Raw genomic sequence first — 24,732 nt, forward strand, 5'->3', positions numbered from 1 at the left:
AACGCGTTTTATGGAGTTTCAGCTAATAGAAGTACATGATGACTGTAATTGATAGAAATGATATATATTAAGCAATAGATATTGTTTTTTGAACTTGTAGATTTATCTATAATCTATCTATAATCTACAAATAGAATATTCATCAAAATAAGGTTTTTGAATAATACGATATATATGTATCAAACGTATATTGTATCAATTAAAATGCGACTATAGCTTTTTGAAGTTTCTATTCAATTGAATACGTACAAAGAATGATTAGGAATATACAACAAAAGTTATTGTAGTTTCAAATCAGTGATAAGCTAAAAGTATTCGAATTACTTATAAGTTATATCATATAATATATGATGATAACCTCGAATAGTATTATTTCATGTATCGATATGTTATAGTTACTATGCAAAGATGATGGTCGATCACCTAAGTCACACCAAAACTTATCCTTAAAATAAATAAATTTTAATACAATTGATTTATAATTAATAGTGTATATCTATGTAATTTTATATGATTTTAACTTAAATTTTTTTGATTAAAAAGAAAACTTGAGATTTGGAATTTTTATTGATTGTATTATATAGTTTTGAAATATGATAATTTGAAAGTTCTAGCATTTACTAGTATAATAAGCGAAATTTAAAAAACGTTCATAAAACATCATTTTATTAGAGATTTCTAGTCATATGATTAATATTAGTATTTGATATTTGAAAAACAAAAATAATTATTATACAAATAATATATTTGGAATGTTTGAATTTAAAAGGAATATTTTAAATATTAATAAATTATTTTAGTAAATCACTATTTCTTGGCATCATATAAGTAATTGACTATATATGTCAGGTTTATGTTAAAGAAAATCTTAATTAGTATTTGTAATACTACGCGAGCTCTAAATCTAGTACTCAACTTTCGATAAATCTATAAAATAAAATCAAGGTATATGAGATTTTTATCGAGACTTGAAAAATCAATTAATCATATTTTTAAAAATCTCTAATAAAAATTGAAATAGATAGGTTTTCATTTTATTAAAATTTGAACTTATTGATTATGATAATTTGATTTTAACGTTCGTTTTTTTATAATCAAAATATCATTATAATCAATATTGATTCTACCTTTCAGTAGAATCATTAAAATTTGATTATTTAAATTTCTAAGCCTTGATTAACCGATGTCCCTACATCGTACAATTTTTTGAACCTCAAAAATTATTAATCATGAAACCTACATTAAATCTCATACTGGGTATAAAAAGCGGTATAAGGCAATTAATAATTCAAATTGAAGTCGAAAAGAAGCTCAATATAATTGCTATTACGAATATCCACAGTATCAATTATTTTTTACTACCCCGGTAATATAAAAGACAATTAACTTTTTGTATTTTTGTTTATAAAGATATTTACTGATACCTTGGTAAAAAGTATATAAAAAAAAATTAATTGAATCAATAAGCTGGTATAAAGATTCATGTTTCTTACAAGTTAAACTATTAAAAATCTAATGAAAGAGATTATAGGTCAATTTGTAGAAAAAGATTGAATAGGTAAATTTGTTAAAGGGTATGAAACATATCTAAAAAATCAATATCTCTGACATATGGATGATGTATATGTTAAAATTGATAATACAAAACATATTAAATACTTTCATAATTTAATTAATACTATTTTCATTTTATTGGTGATTTTTATTGTATAAAAGCTTTTAATAATCTCTCTTTTTTCTCGGTTAACAAAAACAATTACAAAATATAATATATCGGTCAAAAATATAGATAATGAGAACCAACAAAAGTTTATAATTATTTTATTTTTATAAAAAAGACAATAAATATTAATACTTTTGAAATAGAAAGCATTTGTTAAGGTACAGGTAAAGACTTATATTGCATTATAAAAATAGAAGAGCTATGGAAAAATGAGACTCTGCTTATAGAAAACAGAGTACACTAATAGTTTATATCTGAGGCACAAAGGTAACTATAGATTATATAATTAGCACTATAATAATACTCCTTATTCAAAGCAATTAGTTTACAATTGCAATATAGATTATTCTAAAATAATAAGATAATACTAGAATACTCTGATTTTCAATATTAGATTAAAATAAACCTTTTTAGAATTAGTAATTAATTGATAAAGCTTTTTGGATTTATTTTAGTCTTATTTTGGAAATACATTTAATATAAATATTAACAAAAGTTTAATAGAATTAAAAGTAATAAGTTTTTTGAAATCTATTTAGATAAATGAATCTGATTTATTTGGATTTGTTAATTGAAAAGTAATAATTATGTTTTTCTAGTTATAAAGGGTTTTAGTGGATTGCTAAGATATTAAATAGTATTTCTATTTGATTTAATAATGAAATCCGTTTTTATTATAATAATTAAGAATTTCTTCGAATTCCTATTATTTAGTTTCTCTATATATTTTGTTATCCCTTTTAAAAACTCAGCCTTGATTTCTACATAATTTAATAATATTAATAATGTTTTGACCTAGTAATTCTAATAAACAATAAAGCAATTAAAACAATAAGTTATAAAATACTAAAAAGATTTTGAAACTAGTTAAAAGTTGAAATAAATAAATATATTTGTAAATTTTGAAAACCTTATAAAAATTATTTCATTTATTATTATCCTTTTTTATTAAATAATTAGTTTTTATATTCTTTATACTTATCTATACTTTATTATTTTCCTTATATAGAGGGCTATTAATACAGATTTTGTTAATATAATCTTTATATTTTTGAATCAATTGAATTGTAAATACTTTTAATTTAATTAAAACGAGATCAAATTAATCTATAATCTTATTAGCTTTAAGGAACTCTTATTTTCTTTAATATAATAAATTTAATGGAATAGATATGATATGAATAGCTTAATATTAAAATATAAATAAAAGTTGTAGTTAGTAAAGAATAAAAAAATACTAATAGTTTTCGATATAATATTGTTTAATATAAATTCTGCAAATAAAAGCTAATTATTTTAATTATTTTAATAAAAGTTTATAAAGACTTAAAGATGTTATTTAATTATAGTATTAATTCTTTTTATTTAGCTATCAAACTTGAAATAAAATAAAAAAAATTATTTTAAAATGATTAATAAATATTCAAATAAGTATTTCCAAAACTTAAAGACAAATTATAAGCCTTTATTGAATATAATATTATTGGATATATTATATAAATAGTAAATCTTTTTGATAAATTGATTTGCAAGTTTCTCTATAAATAGCCCTACAATTAATATAAAATAATATATCTTGATTAGATAATAAACAATTATAATAATATATTAATACTTCTTTTCATAGTATTTACTAATTAATAACAATATAATATAATTGATAAAGATATCAAATTAGGAATAGAATAATACTAACAAAGATTCAAGAAATCTAGATATAATAAAATAGAAAGCCTTTATTCGAAAATAAAATTAACAAGTTTATACAAATGTTTTGATTTCTCTTAACATATTAAATCACCAATATATATAGGAAACAAGATTAACAGTTTTGATATAATTGAAATATCCAACTAGTTTAATTGAATACATTTAGTATATAATCTATATACGAAATTCAATAAAGAAAAAAATAAAAAGACAATTATAATAAAAGATCTTGTTATTTATTAGTCTATAATTCTATAATACAATTTAAAGATCTTTTCAAATACCTAATAGCTAATAACAAATAAAAGGGTTTAAAGTATTATTCACATAATATTAACTAATTCAAATGATTTGTATACTTTGTTAATAAGATTATTGATTGATTCATTAATATCAAAAATAATTATATTTATTAGAATTATAATTAGATTTAAATTACTATTTGCTTATCAAATGATATCTTTGAATATAGTAATATCGAATACTCTTTTTGAAAGAATTATTTATAAGCAGTTTTTAATTCGATTATTATTAAGATTAGTATATACTAAGTAGTCTTTTATTTTACAACTCAAAATATTAGAGTAAACAATTTTATGACCAAATTAATATATAATACAAAAATTGAATCCAAATAAGAATTCAGTTTATCTAATTTATTATTAATTTATTATTTTTATTAATATGAAGTATTCAAGGTTTTTATAATTAGTAATAATCTTGAATAACTCCTAAGCCCTATATAATTCTAGTTTTAATTCCTTTAGTGATTTTATAATAATTAGGAGTTTCTTATTATAAATCTTATAGTTATATTCAGCAGCATTATATTTTGATAAGAAATATACTACCGGATGTAGACATCCTTCATCATCGTATTATAAAAGGACACCTTTTGCGGCCTAGTCGGAAGCATCGGTCTCCACGACTGTGCGGCGATGATGGTACAAACTGTCAAGGTACAGGTAAAGACTTATATTATACCATAAGGGTAGAAGGGCTATAAAAGAGTGAGGCCCTACTTATAGGAAGTAGGGCACACTAATGGCCTATACCTGAAGCATGAAGGCAACTACAGATCATATAGTTAGCACCGTGACAGTATTAATATGGTTTATTAATATGTAGCCTACATTAGTATATTACCTATCTCATTTTATATATAAAATTCGTTTGTATATTATTATGTGTTTTCTCTATTCATTAATTAAATCTTTTAAAGATTGAATTAATATAAGAGTTATTATAGAAATAGTTTTTTTATAACAAAAATCGTGACAATTTTTATTTTTTTATAAAATATAACAAGAAAATTTATATAAAAACTATATATTCAAAAAACTCAATTTTGATGTATTTTTGAAGTAGGTTACATGCTGATATGGACTATGTACTGATAAATTATATTATGTGAAATTATATAAGATAAATCTCGAAAGTTTATTAATCTTTTAATACACATTCATATTGATAATATAAGCGAAAGGGATATATTTTGTTCTAAAGCTTTAAGTAATAAATAGTTATTCAATAATTTTAACCTTATGTAATTTCAAAAAGTTTTCTTATTACATTTTATATATTAATTTCTATCTCTCATTTACAGCTTTTTTCTTCTATTTTCGAAAAATTATAATATAGTATTGAATAATTTATTACATTAAGATAGAGGGTTATCTGAAATCATAAAATAGAATTTTTGGATTACGTTTAAAAAAGCTCGAAATTAAATTTATACGACATATAATATGTTCTTTTTCCTTTAAAAAACAAGTATTTATTCTATATATAAAAAGCTTATTATTGTTAATATTATTTTTGAATCTCCTGTTAGACTATCTATATAAATATAACCATATAAAAGTATATTTAAGATCCTATATATTATAAAATCTCTTTATAAGCTCAAATTAGAGTTTTAGTATTAAAATGATTTTGAGCTTTTTTTGAAGCATTTTAAGATTATTCTTATTAGCATAATATGGGTTAATATTTAATTGTATAAAGCGAAAGATTGAAATAAATTATAAAAATACAAAAAATAAAAGAACTCGATTTGAAAAACTAAGTTTAATAGGAGAAGGAATAAATAAAGAATATTTATACTTTCCCAATATTATTTTAAAAGCTAAAATCTATTGATTTAATGAAAGACTTACTATTCAATAGGATAAGAGAACTAAGAAATTAAAAAGATTAAAAAGAAAGCTCAAAAACAAAGCAACTATTTAAAAATATAAAGGGGAGTTAGATAGATTGATTATTAAATTTTATAGGGTTTCAAAAAATTATAGCAAAAAAGCTTATAATATTCAAAATTTATTTATTAAATAAACTAAGAACATTCTAAAACCTTTTTTTAAGTTATATCTAGCATTCTAAAAAGTTGTAAAACTTTTAAATAATAAGAAAAAGGGAATAGAAGTCAGAACTAGAATAAGTAAATAATTATGATATTAAGAAAATTTAAAACTTGATTATTTTACGATTTCATATAATAATATTATATTTTACTATAAATATTTAAAAGTTGAAATATGAAATTTCATAATTATAGTCATTACTAATTATTGGAATAGTAGTAGTAGTAAATTTAAAATTATATAAGATGTAAGGTTATATAAGACATAAGGACATCAATCAATAAATATAAGTCTTTATTTTCTATTTTATTGATTCCTTCATGATTATATATTAAATACCAAATTTGCTAATCTAAGAATTTAGTAATAATGTAATACAACATTAATAGTTGGTTTTATTACATGTTAACTAGGATATTAATATAAGGAATGTTACTACATGAGGTTATCGGTGTGCAATATAACGCTCTGTATTTTAAATACAATATAGAATAGTTTTTATCATTCTATAAGAATATTTTTGAAATTCAAAATCGTTTAATCTACTTTCCAGATTATAAATGATATATCTAATGTAAGTTTCATTATAATATCTGTTAAATACTTAATAAAAATTAAGAGATTATATAAACTCCTTAGTTCCATAAAAATGTTTTTTTATAAAAAGCATTTAATTAATAATTCCAATTCATATATTATACAATATACAATTCCCTTTTCAAAATGATTTAAAAACAGAATTAGTATATTCTATTTAGCGTAGATAAAGAATGTGCCCAGAAATATCTCTTTTAATTTTCATTTTTAAATAATATTTATATAATTTTAAGTTTCACACTTGAAAACACTAACTTGATCAACTATAATTCGTAATACAGCCTCTTTACTTCTGTTATAGGTGAATGATTTATTAATGTTAGAAACTATTATTAGTACATTCAATGAATATGTCTATATATGTCTATATTAAAGTTGATAAAATGAAGGTCTAGATTGTTTATCATTTAAAGAAGTATCTGGTATTATATATATATGATTTTTCTGATTTTTTGTATAGAGCTTTCTTTAGTTCATATGTTTTTCTATATTTACTTTTAAAATTTATTAAAGAAAAAATAAAAAATACCCTTTTAATCATTATTTATAAAAAGGTTATTTCTACATTGATTTATTTAAACTTCCAATTTAACTCAACTGTGAACGTAAATATAGATGTAACTTTATGAATTATAGTGTTTACTATTAGAGCAAATGTCATATTATAACGAATTTCTTTTGATCATGAATAGAGGTTTATAATTTAGTAAGTCTTGTAATAGATTATTGATTAATAAATTTCTTTTTCGATGTTAAATCTTTTTATTTCGAACTAAACTAAATTATGTTTTTGATAACAAAAGCATTTACTGAGGTTAATCTTGTAGAAAACGAACCATTACATGATTAATTAATTTTTTTATCAAGATTAATGTGGTGGTAAATATCACATGACACCTACCTTAATTCAAGACTAGCTTGAACTAAGACATTGCTATTATATAAGAGACAAAGAGATCCCTCAAGGATCTCTTTCCTTTTTAGCTTTCTTTCTTATTCTAATTGTGTGACCTCTATCGATATACTACGATATGTAGTTATAAAATCTTTGATGTTTGACTATTAGTATGTTGAATTGTTTTAATAATAACTTTATTTTAATTTCAAATATGAAAGTGTATTCTAATATATAGACTTCTGGTATTTATAGTATTCATATTATTTTATATAAAAGAGTGTTTCGATTTTTAGATTTATAATACGATCATTAAAATGATGAATAACTTACTAGATCAACACAAAATCTAATAGAGAATTTATTGAGAGATCTGTTAACAAATTTATTCGGGATTTGAAAAGACATTTCCTATATTCACAAGTGGATTTATGAGCTCACCGAAATCAATAAGATTTGTTATGGTCATTAGGTTTATTGAATTCATTAGAACTTCCAGCATAATATGACTCTTGGCGCCTCTATTTGAACTAGAAGCAAGAGACAAGCAAAGTTTATAGAGTGATAAATTTTGTTTGACTTCATGACTGGATATCAGACTAATGATTCTTATATTTATCACTGTTATATATATTGCTGTTAGATTTATCATTGTATCTCAAAGAACGGAAGATAATTGAAATCTACGATGGGATTTGCCTCATTTGAGCTGATTTAAAAGTCACACTTTTAGGAGATTTAGATTCCGCAATAACTCCAAATTTTCTATCTAAATGATGGAAAGAACTTTTTACGTTAGTAGAAGAATAGCTACAAAGTATTAATACAAGTAAAGATTCTGAATAAAATTTAGACCAGGTGACTATAAAAAGTATTAATGAGCTCATTATTATGTTCATTTATAAATAGTCATGAAAAATGTTATTCGTTTTGAGTAGTTGGTACAAAATGAAATTGGTTTATAGTGATATTATAAAACGTTCTTCAGTTTTAAACCACTCTATGAGATGTATTTCTTATTTCAGATGTGATAAATTTAATGAAAAGAAGTCATAATTTCATGAATAGAAAATGTTATATTAGAATACTCTTAATTATTTCAATTTCGATGGCAAGGTAGTAAACAAGTGGAACATCAATCGTTTCTCAATTATTTTAGTAGAAATTATATTTCAAGAAGAATCAACAGTTTTCAAAACTTAAAAATGCCTCTATGAGGGTTAAAAAAGATAGCTTGATGTTCTAAGACAGAATGATAATGTTGCTAAGATTTTTCGAGTTTCTGATGAATTTTAAATTGGGTTTGTTCTTATAATGTATAATATACTGCTTTATAACTGAGAAAATTTATGAAGAGATGATATAAAATCAAATCCTTATCACAATTCGTTTGAAAACAAAAGATTTCATCATGTATAATCCAATCCAATATTGAAAAAAGGCTGATCAGAAAAAAGAGGGGTTATATTTAGTTATTTCACTGACTTCAAAGATAAATGTACTTATAAGACCATCAAATCTAAAGAGTATATCATAAGTTTCAGAATTATTAAGATAACTAGTTGTTAATTCAAATCGAAATTCTCGGCAATTTCAAAATCAGTTTCCTTGAAAAAACTCTGGTTATATATTGAAATATTTTGAATTTGTTGTACAAATCTAGAAAAATAGAACTTCTTCATTTCTATAGAACTAGTAATGAATAAAACAATTCATTGTGAATAATATACGACATTGTATTACAAAAGAATATTTTTCTGGGATAATATTTATTGATATATATTATCATAATTAGATTTTATATTCTTGAAATATTAACCAAGCATGTGCCCATTTCCTTCAGTCTTTTCTCGTTTTTTGTGATATTTCTTATGACTATTATATACTAGATAAAGCCACTCAAATTTAATAAACGAAAAAATATTACTTTGTTAACTTTAATAAAAAGGAATAATTATTCACAGAGTAATTTTCCCTTGAAGAGATTTAATCTAGGGAAATGTTTTTTTGAGATGACAATAAATCAATATTCCATTGTAAAATATATATTACTAGATGAAAGATTCATTTTAAAAGTCATCAAACTATATAGATATTTTATAAGTAAAAATAAATTAATTGTACTAAATTATCTAGTTTCATTATCAAATCAATTATTTTCAAATCTTTTTTTCAGTACAATTATAATGAAGTTAAAATTGAAATAAATGAAAAAACAAGAAAATTTCAAACGAAATATCTTGGAAGGATTTGTGTACCTCTCATATATTAAATCAGTTATAATGACGAGAAAGAGATGACCTGCATACCAAGACTATTATTTTGTAAGATTCATTCAAAAAAAGTCTGATAAAATCAATTTTTTATAGTAGGAAAGATTTTAGGAGGATTTTCAAATCACAAAAATCATTAAGCTTAAGATAAAAAAAACTAATTCCTATATGAGCTCTAATGAGTTTTTGGAAAAATGTATGAAAAATTATCGTTATTGTAATTCACTTACATTTTAATTCAAAGAGTAAATGCCTAGTTACAAAGGATTATAAAATACCATATGTACATTCAAACGATCAATTTCTAATCGTACTCTATTGTATGTGAATTTTTATATTGATTATGAAGTTTCTTGGAATCATTGAATGATTTCAAAATATCCACTCTATTGAATGGTCCGAATAATAATTTTTTTAGAAATTTTTAACAAAAGGAGGTATATAGAATAAGCTAATAATAGAATTTGGGTTAAAGCTGATTACATCATCAAGCAAATCTTTTCCCCTTGATTTACTACCTCAAACTTGTATTATTTAATAATGATTCAATTAGTCAGTGAAAACTATCGATAATATAATAAACTAGAATTTGTTAATAATTGGAACTCATATCCCGATTTCATATAAATTGAACAATTCTTGATTTGATAGAAACTATTTTTCATAATGAATTGTTTTCTATCAAGAAAGAAGAGGTATACATAAAGATTTCAATCCTATTTATTAATCATATCATCAATTTAAAGCTCATAGAGTGTACAGAAATCTTTTAAATAATTTCTTTATTTTGAAAGGCATTACTTTTTACTTCACATCAATTATGATTTTATATATTACAAAATTTATTGAGTTTTTTTCTGAAATGAATTGATTGTTTATAGAAAGTGGATTAACAATAGAGCAATTAGTATATAATTCAAATTGGGTTTCGCATAAGATATAATTTAATTAAATCAATGATAATATAAATGTATGGGGAACTCGAACACTTTTTCAATTATTCTATATATAATCTTGTTTTATGAACTATATAATCCTCTAATTCTAATTATGAATTAATTAAACTATTTTTGAGTTTTTTTTTTTCTTTACTCTTTTTTTCTAATTCTTTAATTAGGTATTTGTGTCATTATTCTTGTACCTTATTATTCTTTGATTTTTTGTTTATTTTATATTCCATTTTTAGTATTTTCTCAACATTAATAATAATTTGATTTTATAATTTGATTTTATAATTTGATTCTTTCATTTTTAGTTTTTTTTTCAAATTTTAATTATTTCCTACATATTGATGAATTGTTTTCAAAATAGAATTATTTTAGTAGTTTGAGATTCTATAAATCTGGTTATTCTTTAAGTATATTAATAGATTGATAATATAAAAGAATTATTATAAACTAAAACTATATTAAAAATCTGTTTTGTTTAATTTAAGTTTACTCTATTGAGAAAAAAGTTTCTAAATATAAGTAAATATAGATTTTAATTTATGAATCTTATTGATAAAATAAAAACTTATTAGAAGAAATTAAATAGTAATATATTGAGTACTTCTTATGAGAAAAAAGATATTAAACTAGCTTCTCTTTAGTTAGTTTTAATATTAGAAAAATTGAATACTTTTATTCTAATATTTTGAAACAGTTTTATTTATTTATTCATTATAGATTTAATTTATATTAATCTGAGAACATTAGTTAATCTTCGAACTATAATATTATTTTATTATTCAATATACTATAATATAAAATAATTAAAATAAGTAGGAGTAATAAGGAAATAATATAAGTAAATTAAAATTCTTATTTATATAAAAAACAATAAAACTATTTGTAATATAATTTGAATCATTATTTGTAATTAAAAATCGACATTGATTATTTAATACTTTTTTGAATCCTAGTTTAGAAACTCTTTTTAGTTATACTAATTTATGATTATTTGAGATTTTTTTAATTATATTTATAAAAATCATCAATTTTAAGATATATTCTTTGAAATATATATAGATTTTGAATTTGAATCTCAAAAATAGTTATAAATAATAAAACTTTTTATTAAAAGATTTAGGTAGAAGAGACCTTTATATTAACTATATTACTATGTGTATAAATATCTTAATTCTATCTTACTCTCTTCAAAAAGAATTAATATATTTGTCTATAATTTGTTTAATTTAGTCTATTTAGGTAACTATATTATTAATTATAATATGTAATTAGTACTAGTAATTTCTATTTCTTTTAATATTCTCCTATAAGAATTACTATTTTTAATTTCCTTAATCCTTTATATCTCTATTATTTCAATCCTAATATTATTATTATTATTATTAATTTTTGAATATATTTATTTAATTTATTATTATTTTACTTATATTTTCGAAAATAATATTTTTTAAGAGAATCTATATTTATATATATAGTTAAAGCTTCAATTAAAAATTTATTAATTGTAGGTATTATATTTAATATCTTTATTTTTTTTGTTTTTAGAAATAGAGTTGATTTTATAAAAAGATTAATTTCAATAATATTTCCTTTACTATTTTTATTAAATTACTAAATATTATCGATTTTGGATATATTAAAGATTACAATTTTTGGGTGTTCAGGGATAATAATATCTTATAATAATTTAGATAGAAATTCTTATACCTTTTGTATTTTGTAAGATTTGCTTTTTGGTTTTTTATTAGAAATAATATTCTTTATACCTTGAGATCCTAATACAAAGTTTCTTATTCTCAGATTTAGATTTCCTTTTTTTTTGGATTTATTTATAGTTACTTAGCTTATTTATATAGTATAACCTAACTCTAACAAGTATATTCTGATATACTTATTAATTATATATAAATATTCTATAAAAATACTTATTCAAATTATATTTTGTAATTTATTATACCATTAATCTTTTAGGATTATTTTTGAATTAATATATATATAATATTTGCTTCCCTATATTCTATAATAACTAATATTTGGAATTGATTTTATAAATATTTTAATAAAATTAATAATATTATTATTAATAATTAATTTAATATTTGTTTTATTTCTATAATATATATTATATTTAATAGTTTTATCCCAGAATTCTAATAATAATTCAGTCTCTTTTAATATAATTTTTATATTAACTTTAATGATATTAATATTTCTCTTAGTAGTTTTGTTCTAATAAAATAATATTATAATAATTAATTTCAATTAGATTTTAAAGTTCTATTTCTTAATAACTTAAATCAGCTTTAATATATTATTAATTTGAATTATTAATATCTTATTACCTATACCCAATTCCAATTTAGTTTTTAATTTTTTTAATTTTAATATAGCTTTATCTTTTGTTTTTAGAATTAAAATTTAGTTTATTCTTATTTAGCTATTTATAATTAATAAGAAATAATAATTTCCTTATAAAAACTTTAGAAATAAACTAATAATATCGAAATAAATAAATTCTAATCTTTTTGTTTTATAAAGATTGAATTATTTTGAAATTAGATTCTTTATTTTAATAAATATATAAACTTTATATATAAAAATCTTAAATAGGATTTTGATTAGCTTTTTTAATATAATAACTTTATAAAGATTTTATATCTTTTTTAAATTGAGATAATTAAATTATTTATACTATAATAAATAGTTTTTTAGATTCTTAGATTTATTTGAAAAGGTTTTTATTATAATTTTATTTAATTCTATATTATTAATAATCTTTATACTTTGAAAAGTAATATTTTTGTATTCTTTTATAATATTCAAGATTATATAAATTTCTTTATCCATTTTTATTTTAATAATATTTATTTCATTCTTTTAAAAGTATATACAATTTGAATTGAATTTGTTTTTGAATTTAATTTCATAAATTTTTTTATTAAAAAGGAGATTGACTTTTAATTTTAATATATATAATATTTTTGAAAATAAAACTATACCTTTGTTTTCTAGTTTTATTATAATAGTACTTATTCAATTACAATATATAATTTTCTTATCAATTTTTATTATCTTTCTTTTTATTTTCTTAATATTTCTAAAGAGAGAAAGTTAATTAGATATATATAAGGAAGTATTAATATCTATATATTAATAAAAAGAAATAATCTTATAAATAAGTTCTTTAGAAATATAATATTTTTTGTTATCAAACTCTTCTTTGTTTTTTAATAAATCAAAATCAATTAAAAAACTCTTACTATTTATAAAATAAGTATAATTACTTTTTTTCTTAATAAATAATACTTTAATTATCTTTTTGAGTATTGTTTTTTGTTATTCAATTTTATAATAATTACGGATTAGAGTTTATATAAATATGAGATTTTTGTAATCATATAGAAAATACCCTTTTTGTTTATAGAGATGGTAAGTATAGGTTTTAACTTTATTATTTTAATTTTGTTTTATAAATAAACTTGATTCTTTATATTCTCTTTATTGTTTTGAAATTATATATTTTTTGTTAGTAATATAACTTTGTTCTATCTTCTGAATATTGAGCTTCTTAGCTGTAAGATATTTGATTTTGTTTTTTATTATTAATATACTTTAAATATTTATAATATCAATTATTATTTGGTATTTATTTGAAAAACTTTTAGTTAGAATTAAAAACAAAGTTTTATTTTTATATAAATCCTTGAATATAGGGTTGGTAGTATTAAGCTTATATTGGTATTCTTTTAATTTATTCTAGGCTTTAATAATAATCATTTCTAGATGATTAGTAGACTTAAAGGTGAATGTTTAGATTATTATTAAATACGAATTAGCTATAATATTATTAGTTTTTGAATATTTTGATTTCAGATAGTTTTATAATATTTATATTATATTATATTCATTAATAAATACTTTATTATTATTATTAAATAATTTATATATATATAATAATATATTAGTTTTATTTTTTAAATATTTAGTCTTTTTATTTAAATTGAATTTAATATTTATAATTTTGCTTTCTTCAAGAATCAGAAAAATTTCGATATTATTAATTTCTATTTTAATTTTTTTAATCTTAATATATTCTTATAATATAAATTTAATTATATAGAATTAATTCTTTTCTTTTAATTATATTTTTATTTATTAAAATTATTGATTATAGATCTTTTAAATAAAATTTGGAATACTTTTTATTTATTTTTTGATTTTATTTATCTTGATATTTATATAAAGAATTTGTAAGATTTTTCTTCCTCTTTTTTTATATAAATAAATCCGTATAGATTGTAAATATAAATATAATTAATATTATATACCTTTTTATTATATTGTGTATATTTTATTTGTAAATAATATTATATACTCTTTTAACTTTGTAAATTGATAATAATAGTAATTATAATACTATATACTAATTATAGAATAATACTATGTACTCTTCAACTTTACAAATTGGATTATAATAATAATTATGTTAATTATATCCAGAGGTTATACTAACCGAGCTTATAACCTATTAAAAGATTTGAATAAAAGAGGTCTTTATATTAATTATATTACTATGCGTATAGATATCTTGATCCTATCTTACTCCCTTTAGAGGGGATTAATATGCCTATCTATGGTTTGTTTAATTTAGCCTATTTAGGTAACTGTATTACTAATCACAGCATGTGATTAGTACCGGTAACTTCTATTCCTTTTAATATTTTTCTAATTATATTAATATATTTAAATATAATTATCTATTTTTATTTATTAGGTATAATTTTTCAATTCGATTTTTGAATAGAATCAATTTCAATATATATACTTTGAATGAAGTTAATTCTAAATTTAATTTTATTTATATATTTATTTAATAATATATATATATATATAGAGTATATTAAATTAAGCCTAAATATTCTCTATACTTGTTTTTTTAATTCAATTAAATTCTAATTAATATAAATAATATATTTTAAATTCTAAATATTATTTTCAGAAGTTATAGACTTATTTATAACTAATAAATAGAATATCTATTAAAATAAAATCTCGAAATAATATAACTTGAATATATCGAAAACGAATTTTTATTAAAAAATTTCATTAATATAAATATAATAAGGGATCAAATAATAATAAAATATAAAATTCATTATATAAAAGTAATTATTTTATATCTAAAAGAATTTAAACTATTTTATAGATTTGGGAATATATATTCTTTTTAGTTAATCTATTAGCTAAAATAGATTTAGAAATTTCAAAATGCTTTATAACCTTTTTGATTGATTTAAATTCTTTCAATTGAAATATAATTATAGTCTTTTTAAGCTTCTCTTTAATCTAAATATATATAAAAAGTAATTAAATATAACGTGATTTATATATGATTGAATTATATCACTAAGTGGATTACTTTATTTTATATACAAAATTCGTTTATGTATAACTGTATACTTTCTTTATTTATTAATATAGTTTAAGATAATTTCTAAATATTATAATTATTTATCCAAATAATATAAGTTTCTAATTAATTATTAGAAATTAAATTTTATATAACAGTTATTATAAAAATAATGTTTTTATAACGAAAATCGTAACAATTTTAATTGTTTTAGAATATAATGAAAATATTTATAATATTGGATTATCTAAAATTTTCTTATTTTCAAATATTATTTCTTTTTCGAAAAATATTAATTAATTATTAAATTATAAATATTAAGAAAAGATTAGTTTTGATATAATTTTGAAGTAATCCATTTAGTGATATAATCCACTCATATATAAATCACGTTATATAATGAAAGTTATTACGATTTCAAATTAATAATAAACTACAAGTATCTAAATTCCTCATATATCCGAGTTTCCCAAACATTAAATTATTTATAAAAGTTTTTTGACAAACTTTCACCGAATTTAATATCGATATCTCTTGAATTTAGAATATATTATAGAAATCGTAGTAGTTCGCTATTACACTCTATTAATTGATATTTTATAACTAAGATTTCAACATATTTCATGTTAATTGAAAATACTATCGACTTTGTTGAATTTTCCCATAAGATTGATAAAAGCTCAGAAAATCGGTTCTTATAAACTTCCAATATATTCGATGTATAACGATTTCTTCAAGCAATTAATTCTTTTCTTGTTAAGTTGATCTTTTTATTACATCTCATGCGTTGTCGATAATCAATACATCCAAATAAAAGGTTAGAAATTTGTAACCTATCTGGGTAGGAGTTTTATATTTGACCTTGATTTTGTTTTTTATCGAATATCTTTTGTTCTATACTTTGAAAATTCCAATCATTGATTCAAAATCGAGATTCCTACTATCAGAATTAAATCAAGATATTTTATTTTTATTTTCGTGGATTCGAATTCCTGTATTTGGATCGAAAGCTTTATCTTTGATTCTAACAATCTTATTTTCGGAAATTACTTTCAATAAAACATCAGTTTTTGTATGAATTTGATGAGGAATGTAGTGAATATTTTTATATGAACATTATCGAAAAACCAAATATGATAGAAAACCCGTTTAAATTTCTACTACAATAAAAGTATAATCAAAGTGGTAGTTTATTTTCACTTTTTTTCGACACAGCTTGAATTTTATATCCTACAAAATTACAGTAGTAATATTTAACTATAGTTAATGCTGACCCTCCATAGATAAAGCTGAGGTACTGCAAATAGTATCTATTCATACCTGTCATTGAGATTTGAATCTTGTAATATAGATTTTCAAATTTGAAATCTGATAAAACTCATTAATCAATTACTTGATGGATGGTTTGTTGGATTTTCCAAAAGATTTGATGGCTTAGAATACTCAATTAAAAATATAAATCAGGAAGTATGAGATCTATAGAATCAATTACATTTGAGTTCAATAGCCCATTTGATACTTCTATTCGAGTCAAGAATAGAAATTCCTGTATCTATACAGCTTTTCATATCTCTGTTTACAACATCTCTGGTATTATTGAATTTGAGGATATAAAGGATCTTTGTAGAACATCAAGATGCAGAGGATGACATAGCATATGAAAGAACCGATGAATCAAGAATAAAACAGTCACAAAAGAGAATAGGTACCAAAAACAAATAGAATTGTTACATGATTGAACCATTATCTTACTGTACTATTGTCCAATGTAAGAGTCAGTTGATTGAACGATTGGACTTGAGTTTTGAAGCTCTTAGAAAATTCGAAAAATGATTCAAATACTTTTGATTGAAGTAGCAATTGGGATGAAATGAAAGAGTGACAAGGAATTTTATTATTCTAATTGAGAATCTCTGGATCTTGACGTTTACATATGCAATGCTACCCCAATAGAGTTATTACTTAGGTTTGTTTTTTAGATTTTTTGGATTTATTAGACTCTCGAGGCTTGATATAACAATTAATGTACTCACAGTATCAGTTCAGATATCAAAAGATTCACTAAGTCTATCACTTAATTTCATTAATGAATCTTCAAATCTGAGGTGGTGAGATTTGTCATTTTTTACTATATTCTGCGCAAATTCGGTTTAATCGACCTGTTTTCTATTCCCTTAATTCTTATTTAAGATTTCGAAGTTTTCAACCAAGTCTCGATTGAAATTTAATCAATTAGTCTATTTGAAAGCTGACTTCTCATCAAAAAATTTCTGACTCATTACACAAATAAACTTTTTTCAATCCAATTTCATGAATTCCTTCTCACCAATTTCTTGATAATATGAATCTTTTGAGTCGACATTGTTATACTGACCTCACGTGTACAGCATTTACTTCTTATAATCAATCAACTCTTAGTCTTATAATATATGTTTGAGATCACATATATCGAGATTTCTTTGTAATCAATAAAACTTCATCTAGTAATCTATATATGTCCACTTGATATAATTAATAGTGTAGAAATGGACGTCTGTGAAGAGTATGACGCAAGGTAAGATGACTGTATTGCTTAGGTATGATGCCTTTCCAAGTGCGGAAAAGATTATATCATATATCCTCCTAGATAAACAAAATTATGAATTATATACATACCATGTATATATCAATAGTGGAATTTCAATATCAACCTTTAGATTTATTCATAAGCTTCTTCGAATTATTTAAGTCTGTATTCTTTTCTTTTAATCAAATGGTAAATACGAGTTTTTGCTATAACATATATCGGTAATTTCAAGAGACCTAATACGCTTATAAAACATCGTTATTAAAAAGAATAATTAAATCAAAGACTACTTCAATAGGTTTAAATTTCTTTATAATATTTCTTAAATTTCTGAGCTATTAGGAGTGTCCAAAAGAAAAGTTTCTACAATAAAATGAAGCTCTATAATAATACAAATAAGCTTCTACAACATTGCAGTTAATGATACTCAAATAGATATTGTAAAGGCTTATATGAACAGGACTCCGCTTTTGAATCCTGAATATATAGATATTTCTAGTATAGAAAAATTTATACTCTAAAGATTTTTTAAAATCTTTTTCAATATAACAATTTGGATTCTCTAGATATTCTTGAAGCTAAAATTCTATTTATCGAATTATAATAGTAAAGATATTAACATAATTTGAAAGTAAATAAAAGGAAATATAAGATTGAAATGTAAAACAATAAATGAGACTTGTTTACAAAGTAAAACTATAATTGTCAATCAAGAAGCAGAAGAATTTCCGAAGACAATAAATAAAATATGTTATTGTTATCTCTATTATTCTATAAAGCTTTCTAGATAGATCCTTCAATAAAGATTTTCTAAGTTCTTCTAAATTACAATAAGTCTTGTTTATGATTGAAAATTCATTAATACTATTATTGATTACATTAGATTTCCAACAAAGTTCTAAGAAATCATATAAACACAATGTTAAGAATACATGAGCTGTAAAACTTGAAGAATTTAAATCATAATTATTAATCGCTAGATTTATATAATAAATGGACTTCTATATGTATGGAACTATTCTCAAGAAGTCTCTTTTCTTTTGTTTTTTTCTTTTCTTCTTCTTTTAATATTATAAAGTTTATCACTGTATCCCAATTGGGTACTATACAATATAGGGGTATTATGAGGGTACCAGTCCGCTTTCTCACTTTTCCCCTCAACATTCATATTATAGAAGTTGATAAAATCTTATATATTACAATATATATTGACAAACCAGGGACCTGCGAGCCCCTGCACCCCTTGCTTTTTAAGAACCTATAATATATTTATTATTATCATAAAAATTTGAAAACAAATTGTATTGAAAGCTTACAAGCGAAGTTGGTTTATCTGTTTAAACTAATTCGATTTTCCTTCATAATAATAATTACTTTCTTAATTTTAATATATATGTTTTTTTTTCAAATTTTATTAACCACATTTCAAATCACATTTTATTATTTAATTAAATAGATTATGATTACATTATATATCAAATCAACAATTTTACTATTAAACTACAAAAGCTTTAATATCAGAATTATTCTATATATATAAGCTTTGTTATACTAAGTACGAATTCTTTTAAATCAAATTTAGTTAAACATTATAGCTCTGTATAAATTTCAGTTTCTAAACTAGTATTACAAAAAAAACAATATTTGAAAATCTTAAGCCTGTTTTATATAAGTGGTAATTTGCCGTTCTCTTATTTAGTTGAAATTAAATTCAATAAAATAACTCAAATAATTCTATTAGAATTCTTTCTTTTAATCAGATAATTAAAACCATAACGCATTTTAAGCAAACCAACTTTTATATTATATATACGGTAAAAACCCCGAATATCATTATTCTATGTATTAATACCTCAACTAGTATATAACAAGACGAAATATTATCATTTCGTTACACTCACTATTGCTAAATTTATAGGCTAGCAAATTTCGAATCTAGTATAAAGCCTCTTAGAAGTTAACGAAATAGAAACAGAAGAAATTTAGTTATCAATTAGAATTCAGGAAATTTAATTATATAATTTTTTCAGGAATATCTTTGAAATTGAAATTAAAATGTAATATAATAGTATTTCAGTAATAGGGGGGTTAGTGTTAAAGCTTGATTACTGTAACCAAACCAGCTGAAAAACTATTAAATCGATTTTTAATTTCAGTTTTCGAGATAATTTAAAATAAATTATTATATTGAATTTCTTAAACTCTAATTAATAATTGTATCTCATTTTTTTTTCATTGGTTCCTAGAAGGTTTTATATTAGATTGAAAGATTGATAAGCGTTTCAAAATACTAGTTGAGATCACTTTAGTCATAAATCTGATATTTGAGGTATCAATACATGAAATAATCATATTCAGGGTTTTTACCGTTATATATATACACTTCTATAATCCTCTCAAATAGCAAGAATATTAGAAAATAACCTTTCAATATAACTTGTTATTTTCAAGAATATTATTTTTGTGAATTAATTAGAAAAGTCAAGTGAACCCACAATCACGTAACCTTAATAATTTAGTATTTAAACCCTATAAATAATTTCAACTTCATGACTAATGTTATTAGAATGAATATATTCAGAATTGAAATTATATACTCACATCAAGGTATTTTTGATAAAAGTTTCATATAATCATTCTTCAATTGAATACATGATTTATTTATTGGTAAGTTATAAAATAATTTCACTAAATTAGAGTTGTTGTAGGTTAGAATTGATATTACCGAACACCTATAGTGACTGGTAGAATTTTCGAATAGTTGACAAGTAAATCCATAAATACTTTTTTCGACAGAGAAAACAATTTTTATTATTGTTTTTATATAAGCGCTGTTCTAGTTACCTTAAGAGGACAAGTGGGAATATAGAAAAGTACCCCCACAGTACCCCCATGCTAGATTGTACCTAGTTGCGGTGCAACATATGAATTATATCTCTAATTAGAGATAGTATATATATTCCGATTACAATGAAAGCATTATCAAAGTACTACTAATTAATCCTCATATCTAAACTCTTTAACCCTTATGTTTATATCCTATAAGCCCCCTAACTATAAGTCTGTAAATAATACTATAAAAATTCTAATAGACTTTAAATACAAAGTAATTTGTAATATTTAAAATAAATCTGACTTACAGAAAAGAGAAGAATGTGTTTAAAAATTATAGAAAGCTTATTCTATGATTGAGTCTTTATAGTATTAAAATTTATCATCGTAAGCTTTCAATAGTAATATAATAAATTTTATGAATTCAAAGCCATTACATAAGTATACTTCTATCGATATGTAATTTATGAAAATATATTATAGGTTGATTTTCAGGGGTATAAAACTATAACTCAAAAAACTATTGATATTTTTACTTCTCATATTAAAATTATAAAGTTTGTAGTATTTTGATTGTATAAGAGTTTAACATTAATTTTATAAACTACATTTTCAATTAAACTTTAATTTTATATGCAAGCTTTTTTCCGCTTAGATTTTGGTTGAATTCAATATTAATATTATATAGAGATATAAAAACTAATTCAAGGGTTGAGGATTTTAGAAGTATTATTAGAATAACAGAAACATTATTCTATTAATATCAATATTATTGGAATAACAAAACTGTTACTCTGTTAGTATTGATGCTATTAGAATTATACCGATACCATGGCTATATTGTAACATACCTCTGTTTGTCCCATTAAGATATAACAACCAACTCGTTATTACCTCAAAGATGAGTTCTATACTATCAATACATTTAAAAAGAAATATCAACAAGATATTCAACTGTAAATATTCTAATACACAAAATTTAAAATATAATTTCTAATTCAACTGGAGGCTGATTGATTCAAGAATTATGTAAAACTTATATGAAAACACCAAAATTTCAAGCTAAATTGCAATTGAATTAAATCTGTATATCAAGAGCAGGAAATTGACGAAATAAACGATAGATCACTCTCGTATCACCAAAACACCAAAATATTACTTTTATACTACTAGAATTTATACCGTTTTATTTTTTTATCATTAAGATTCTAATTTGTCAAATTTAGAATCTATGTATGGAATCTAGCTTTCAATTATAGAGTTTAGCTTCTAGTCCCAAATTCTGATCTATCGAAAACTAGATTTCAGCTTTCAAGCATAGATTCTAGTTTTTAACTATAGACTTTAACTTTCTATTTTAAATACTCACTTTATAGTACAGATTTTGGGTTTAAAATCTTATAATTTCTAATCTAAAAACTAAAGAATCCAGTAGTAGTAGTAATAGTTCTCATTTAAAATCCAGCAAAATTCAGATCTGATACCTATATTTCATAATATTTTTAGATATATAAGGATATATTATATTGAAATCTTATGCTTATAAATCTATATAATAAAAAGCAAATCTGATTTGAAAAGAATCATAAAACCTATACAACAAATGTTCCTTTCCCCATTATTTAACAGGAATACAAATTCAATAGTTTATAAAAACCAAATACGTTATTCATAAATATCAGCAGGCTATAAATTCTAAAGACCAAACTAACTAAAAAATATGCATAGCAAGTTAATGAAATGGAAACAAATTTGAAAAAAATCCCTAAAAAGAGAAAATAGTAATACAAAAACTCTAATTCTGTATCTCCAGATTCTGATTTAAAAAACTAATAAACAAAAAATACAGAATGTTCATATTCTTTTAACAAGTACGGACACAAATTGATTACCTTGAAACCACAGAATTATTTTGTTAATTAGAATGATAGTTCTATAAGATGCTTGAGTTTTTTCTGGCAATCAAAGAAGGGGTTGGCGATTGATTCAAGTATTTTTTTTTCAAAATGAGTTTCAAAGTGAAAAATAATATACTTTAATATTTTGAAATAATCATAAAAATATTTAAATTAGATAATATCATTATAAATTTTTCTAATAATATTGAACAAAATCTTTATATATATAGTGCAAAAGTAGAGAACAATATAAATGATTATATAATAGTTTTAATTTAACAAAAAGATTAGTTTTGTAGGTTAGTTTTAATTAAAGGTATTATGTAGATTAAAAAACTTTTTATGAATCGAATTTAATACTACCAATTTAAAGTTGTAAGGATAGATCTGTATTCCATACAAGTCTTTTTATATCATCATTTATAAATTAATCCACTATTTTATTCCTTTTGATTTTAATATAACGAAAAAACTATTTAATCTTAATATCAAAAATTTATATGATATTCTAATGAATTAACAAAAATAAAATAATAAAAACACTAAACTTTTTTATATCAAATCACTAAACAATCTCTATTATTTATTTAGAACTGTAAATATTAACCATTAATATTAGCAAAAGACCAAATTGTACATCAAAATCTCCTTCAAATATTAATCACATTTATATCGAAAATATATAGTAAAAAATTCATGAAGTTAACATTAGAAGCTATTTATTTATCAATGTAGTGGATTATATAACTAGTTTATTAAGAAAAGAATTTATATATTACTATAAATTATTTATAAAGATTGTAATATTCTTTAGAGGTGAATCAGATGATCAGGGTTCAGAAATAAATCAAGCAATTTTTCTATTAATATTACTATTTGTGGTTGTTTGATAATTCAAAGTACAAAACCAAAGCATTGATTTGATTTAGGTGGAACTAAAGAAAACAATTCAATCATTGTATTTTGATTTTGATTTTGATTATTTATTTTATATTTATATATCTACCATAAACAATTGGTAAAGAAACAATATAAGAAACTAAAGAATGAAAGGAATTTATAATCTAATTTTATTATAAACTGAAGTTTTATGTTTTTGAATAAAATTGTTTTTAGAAAAATATTCAAATTTTAGATGAACATAGTAATAGATATGGTTTTTTATATTGAAAGAATACTTTGAGTTATTATAGTAAGAATCTTTTTATAGAACAGTAATATATCAATTCATTTGAAAAATTGGTTTAAATGAAGAAGCTATGGAATTTTGATTCTACTAATATATTACATTTTTATACTATAATGATAATAAAAAATAACACAACAAATTATTATAATTTTTGAGAGAATAAAAGTCGATGAATTATTCATTATTTCAACTAAACTTTCATAGTAATGATATACGATCACTTCAATCTTGAATACTTATTTAGAAATATGTCTTTTAAAAATAAATTTATAATCTAATTAAACTTCAACCCATTAAAATTTAAACTAAACATTTGACATTTTGAT

The sequence above is a fragment of the Botrytis fragariae genome (genome assembly GCF_013461495.1).
Source record: "Botrytis fragariae strain BVB16 chromosome Unknown tig00000006, whole genome shotgun sequence".
NCBI classification, from domain to species: domain Eukaryota; kingdom Fungi; phylum Ascomycota; class Leotiomycetes; order Helotiales; family Sclerotiniaceae; genus Botrytis; species Botrytis fragariae.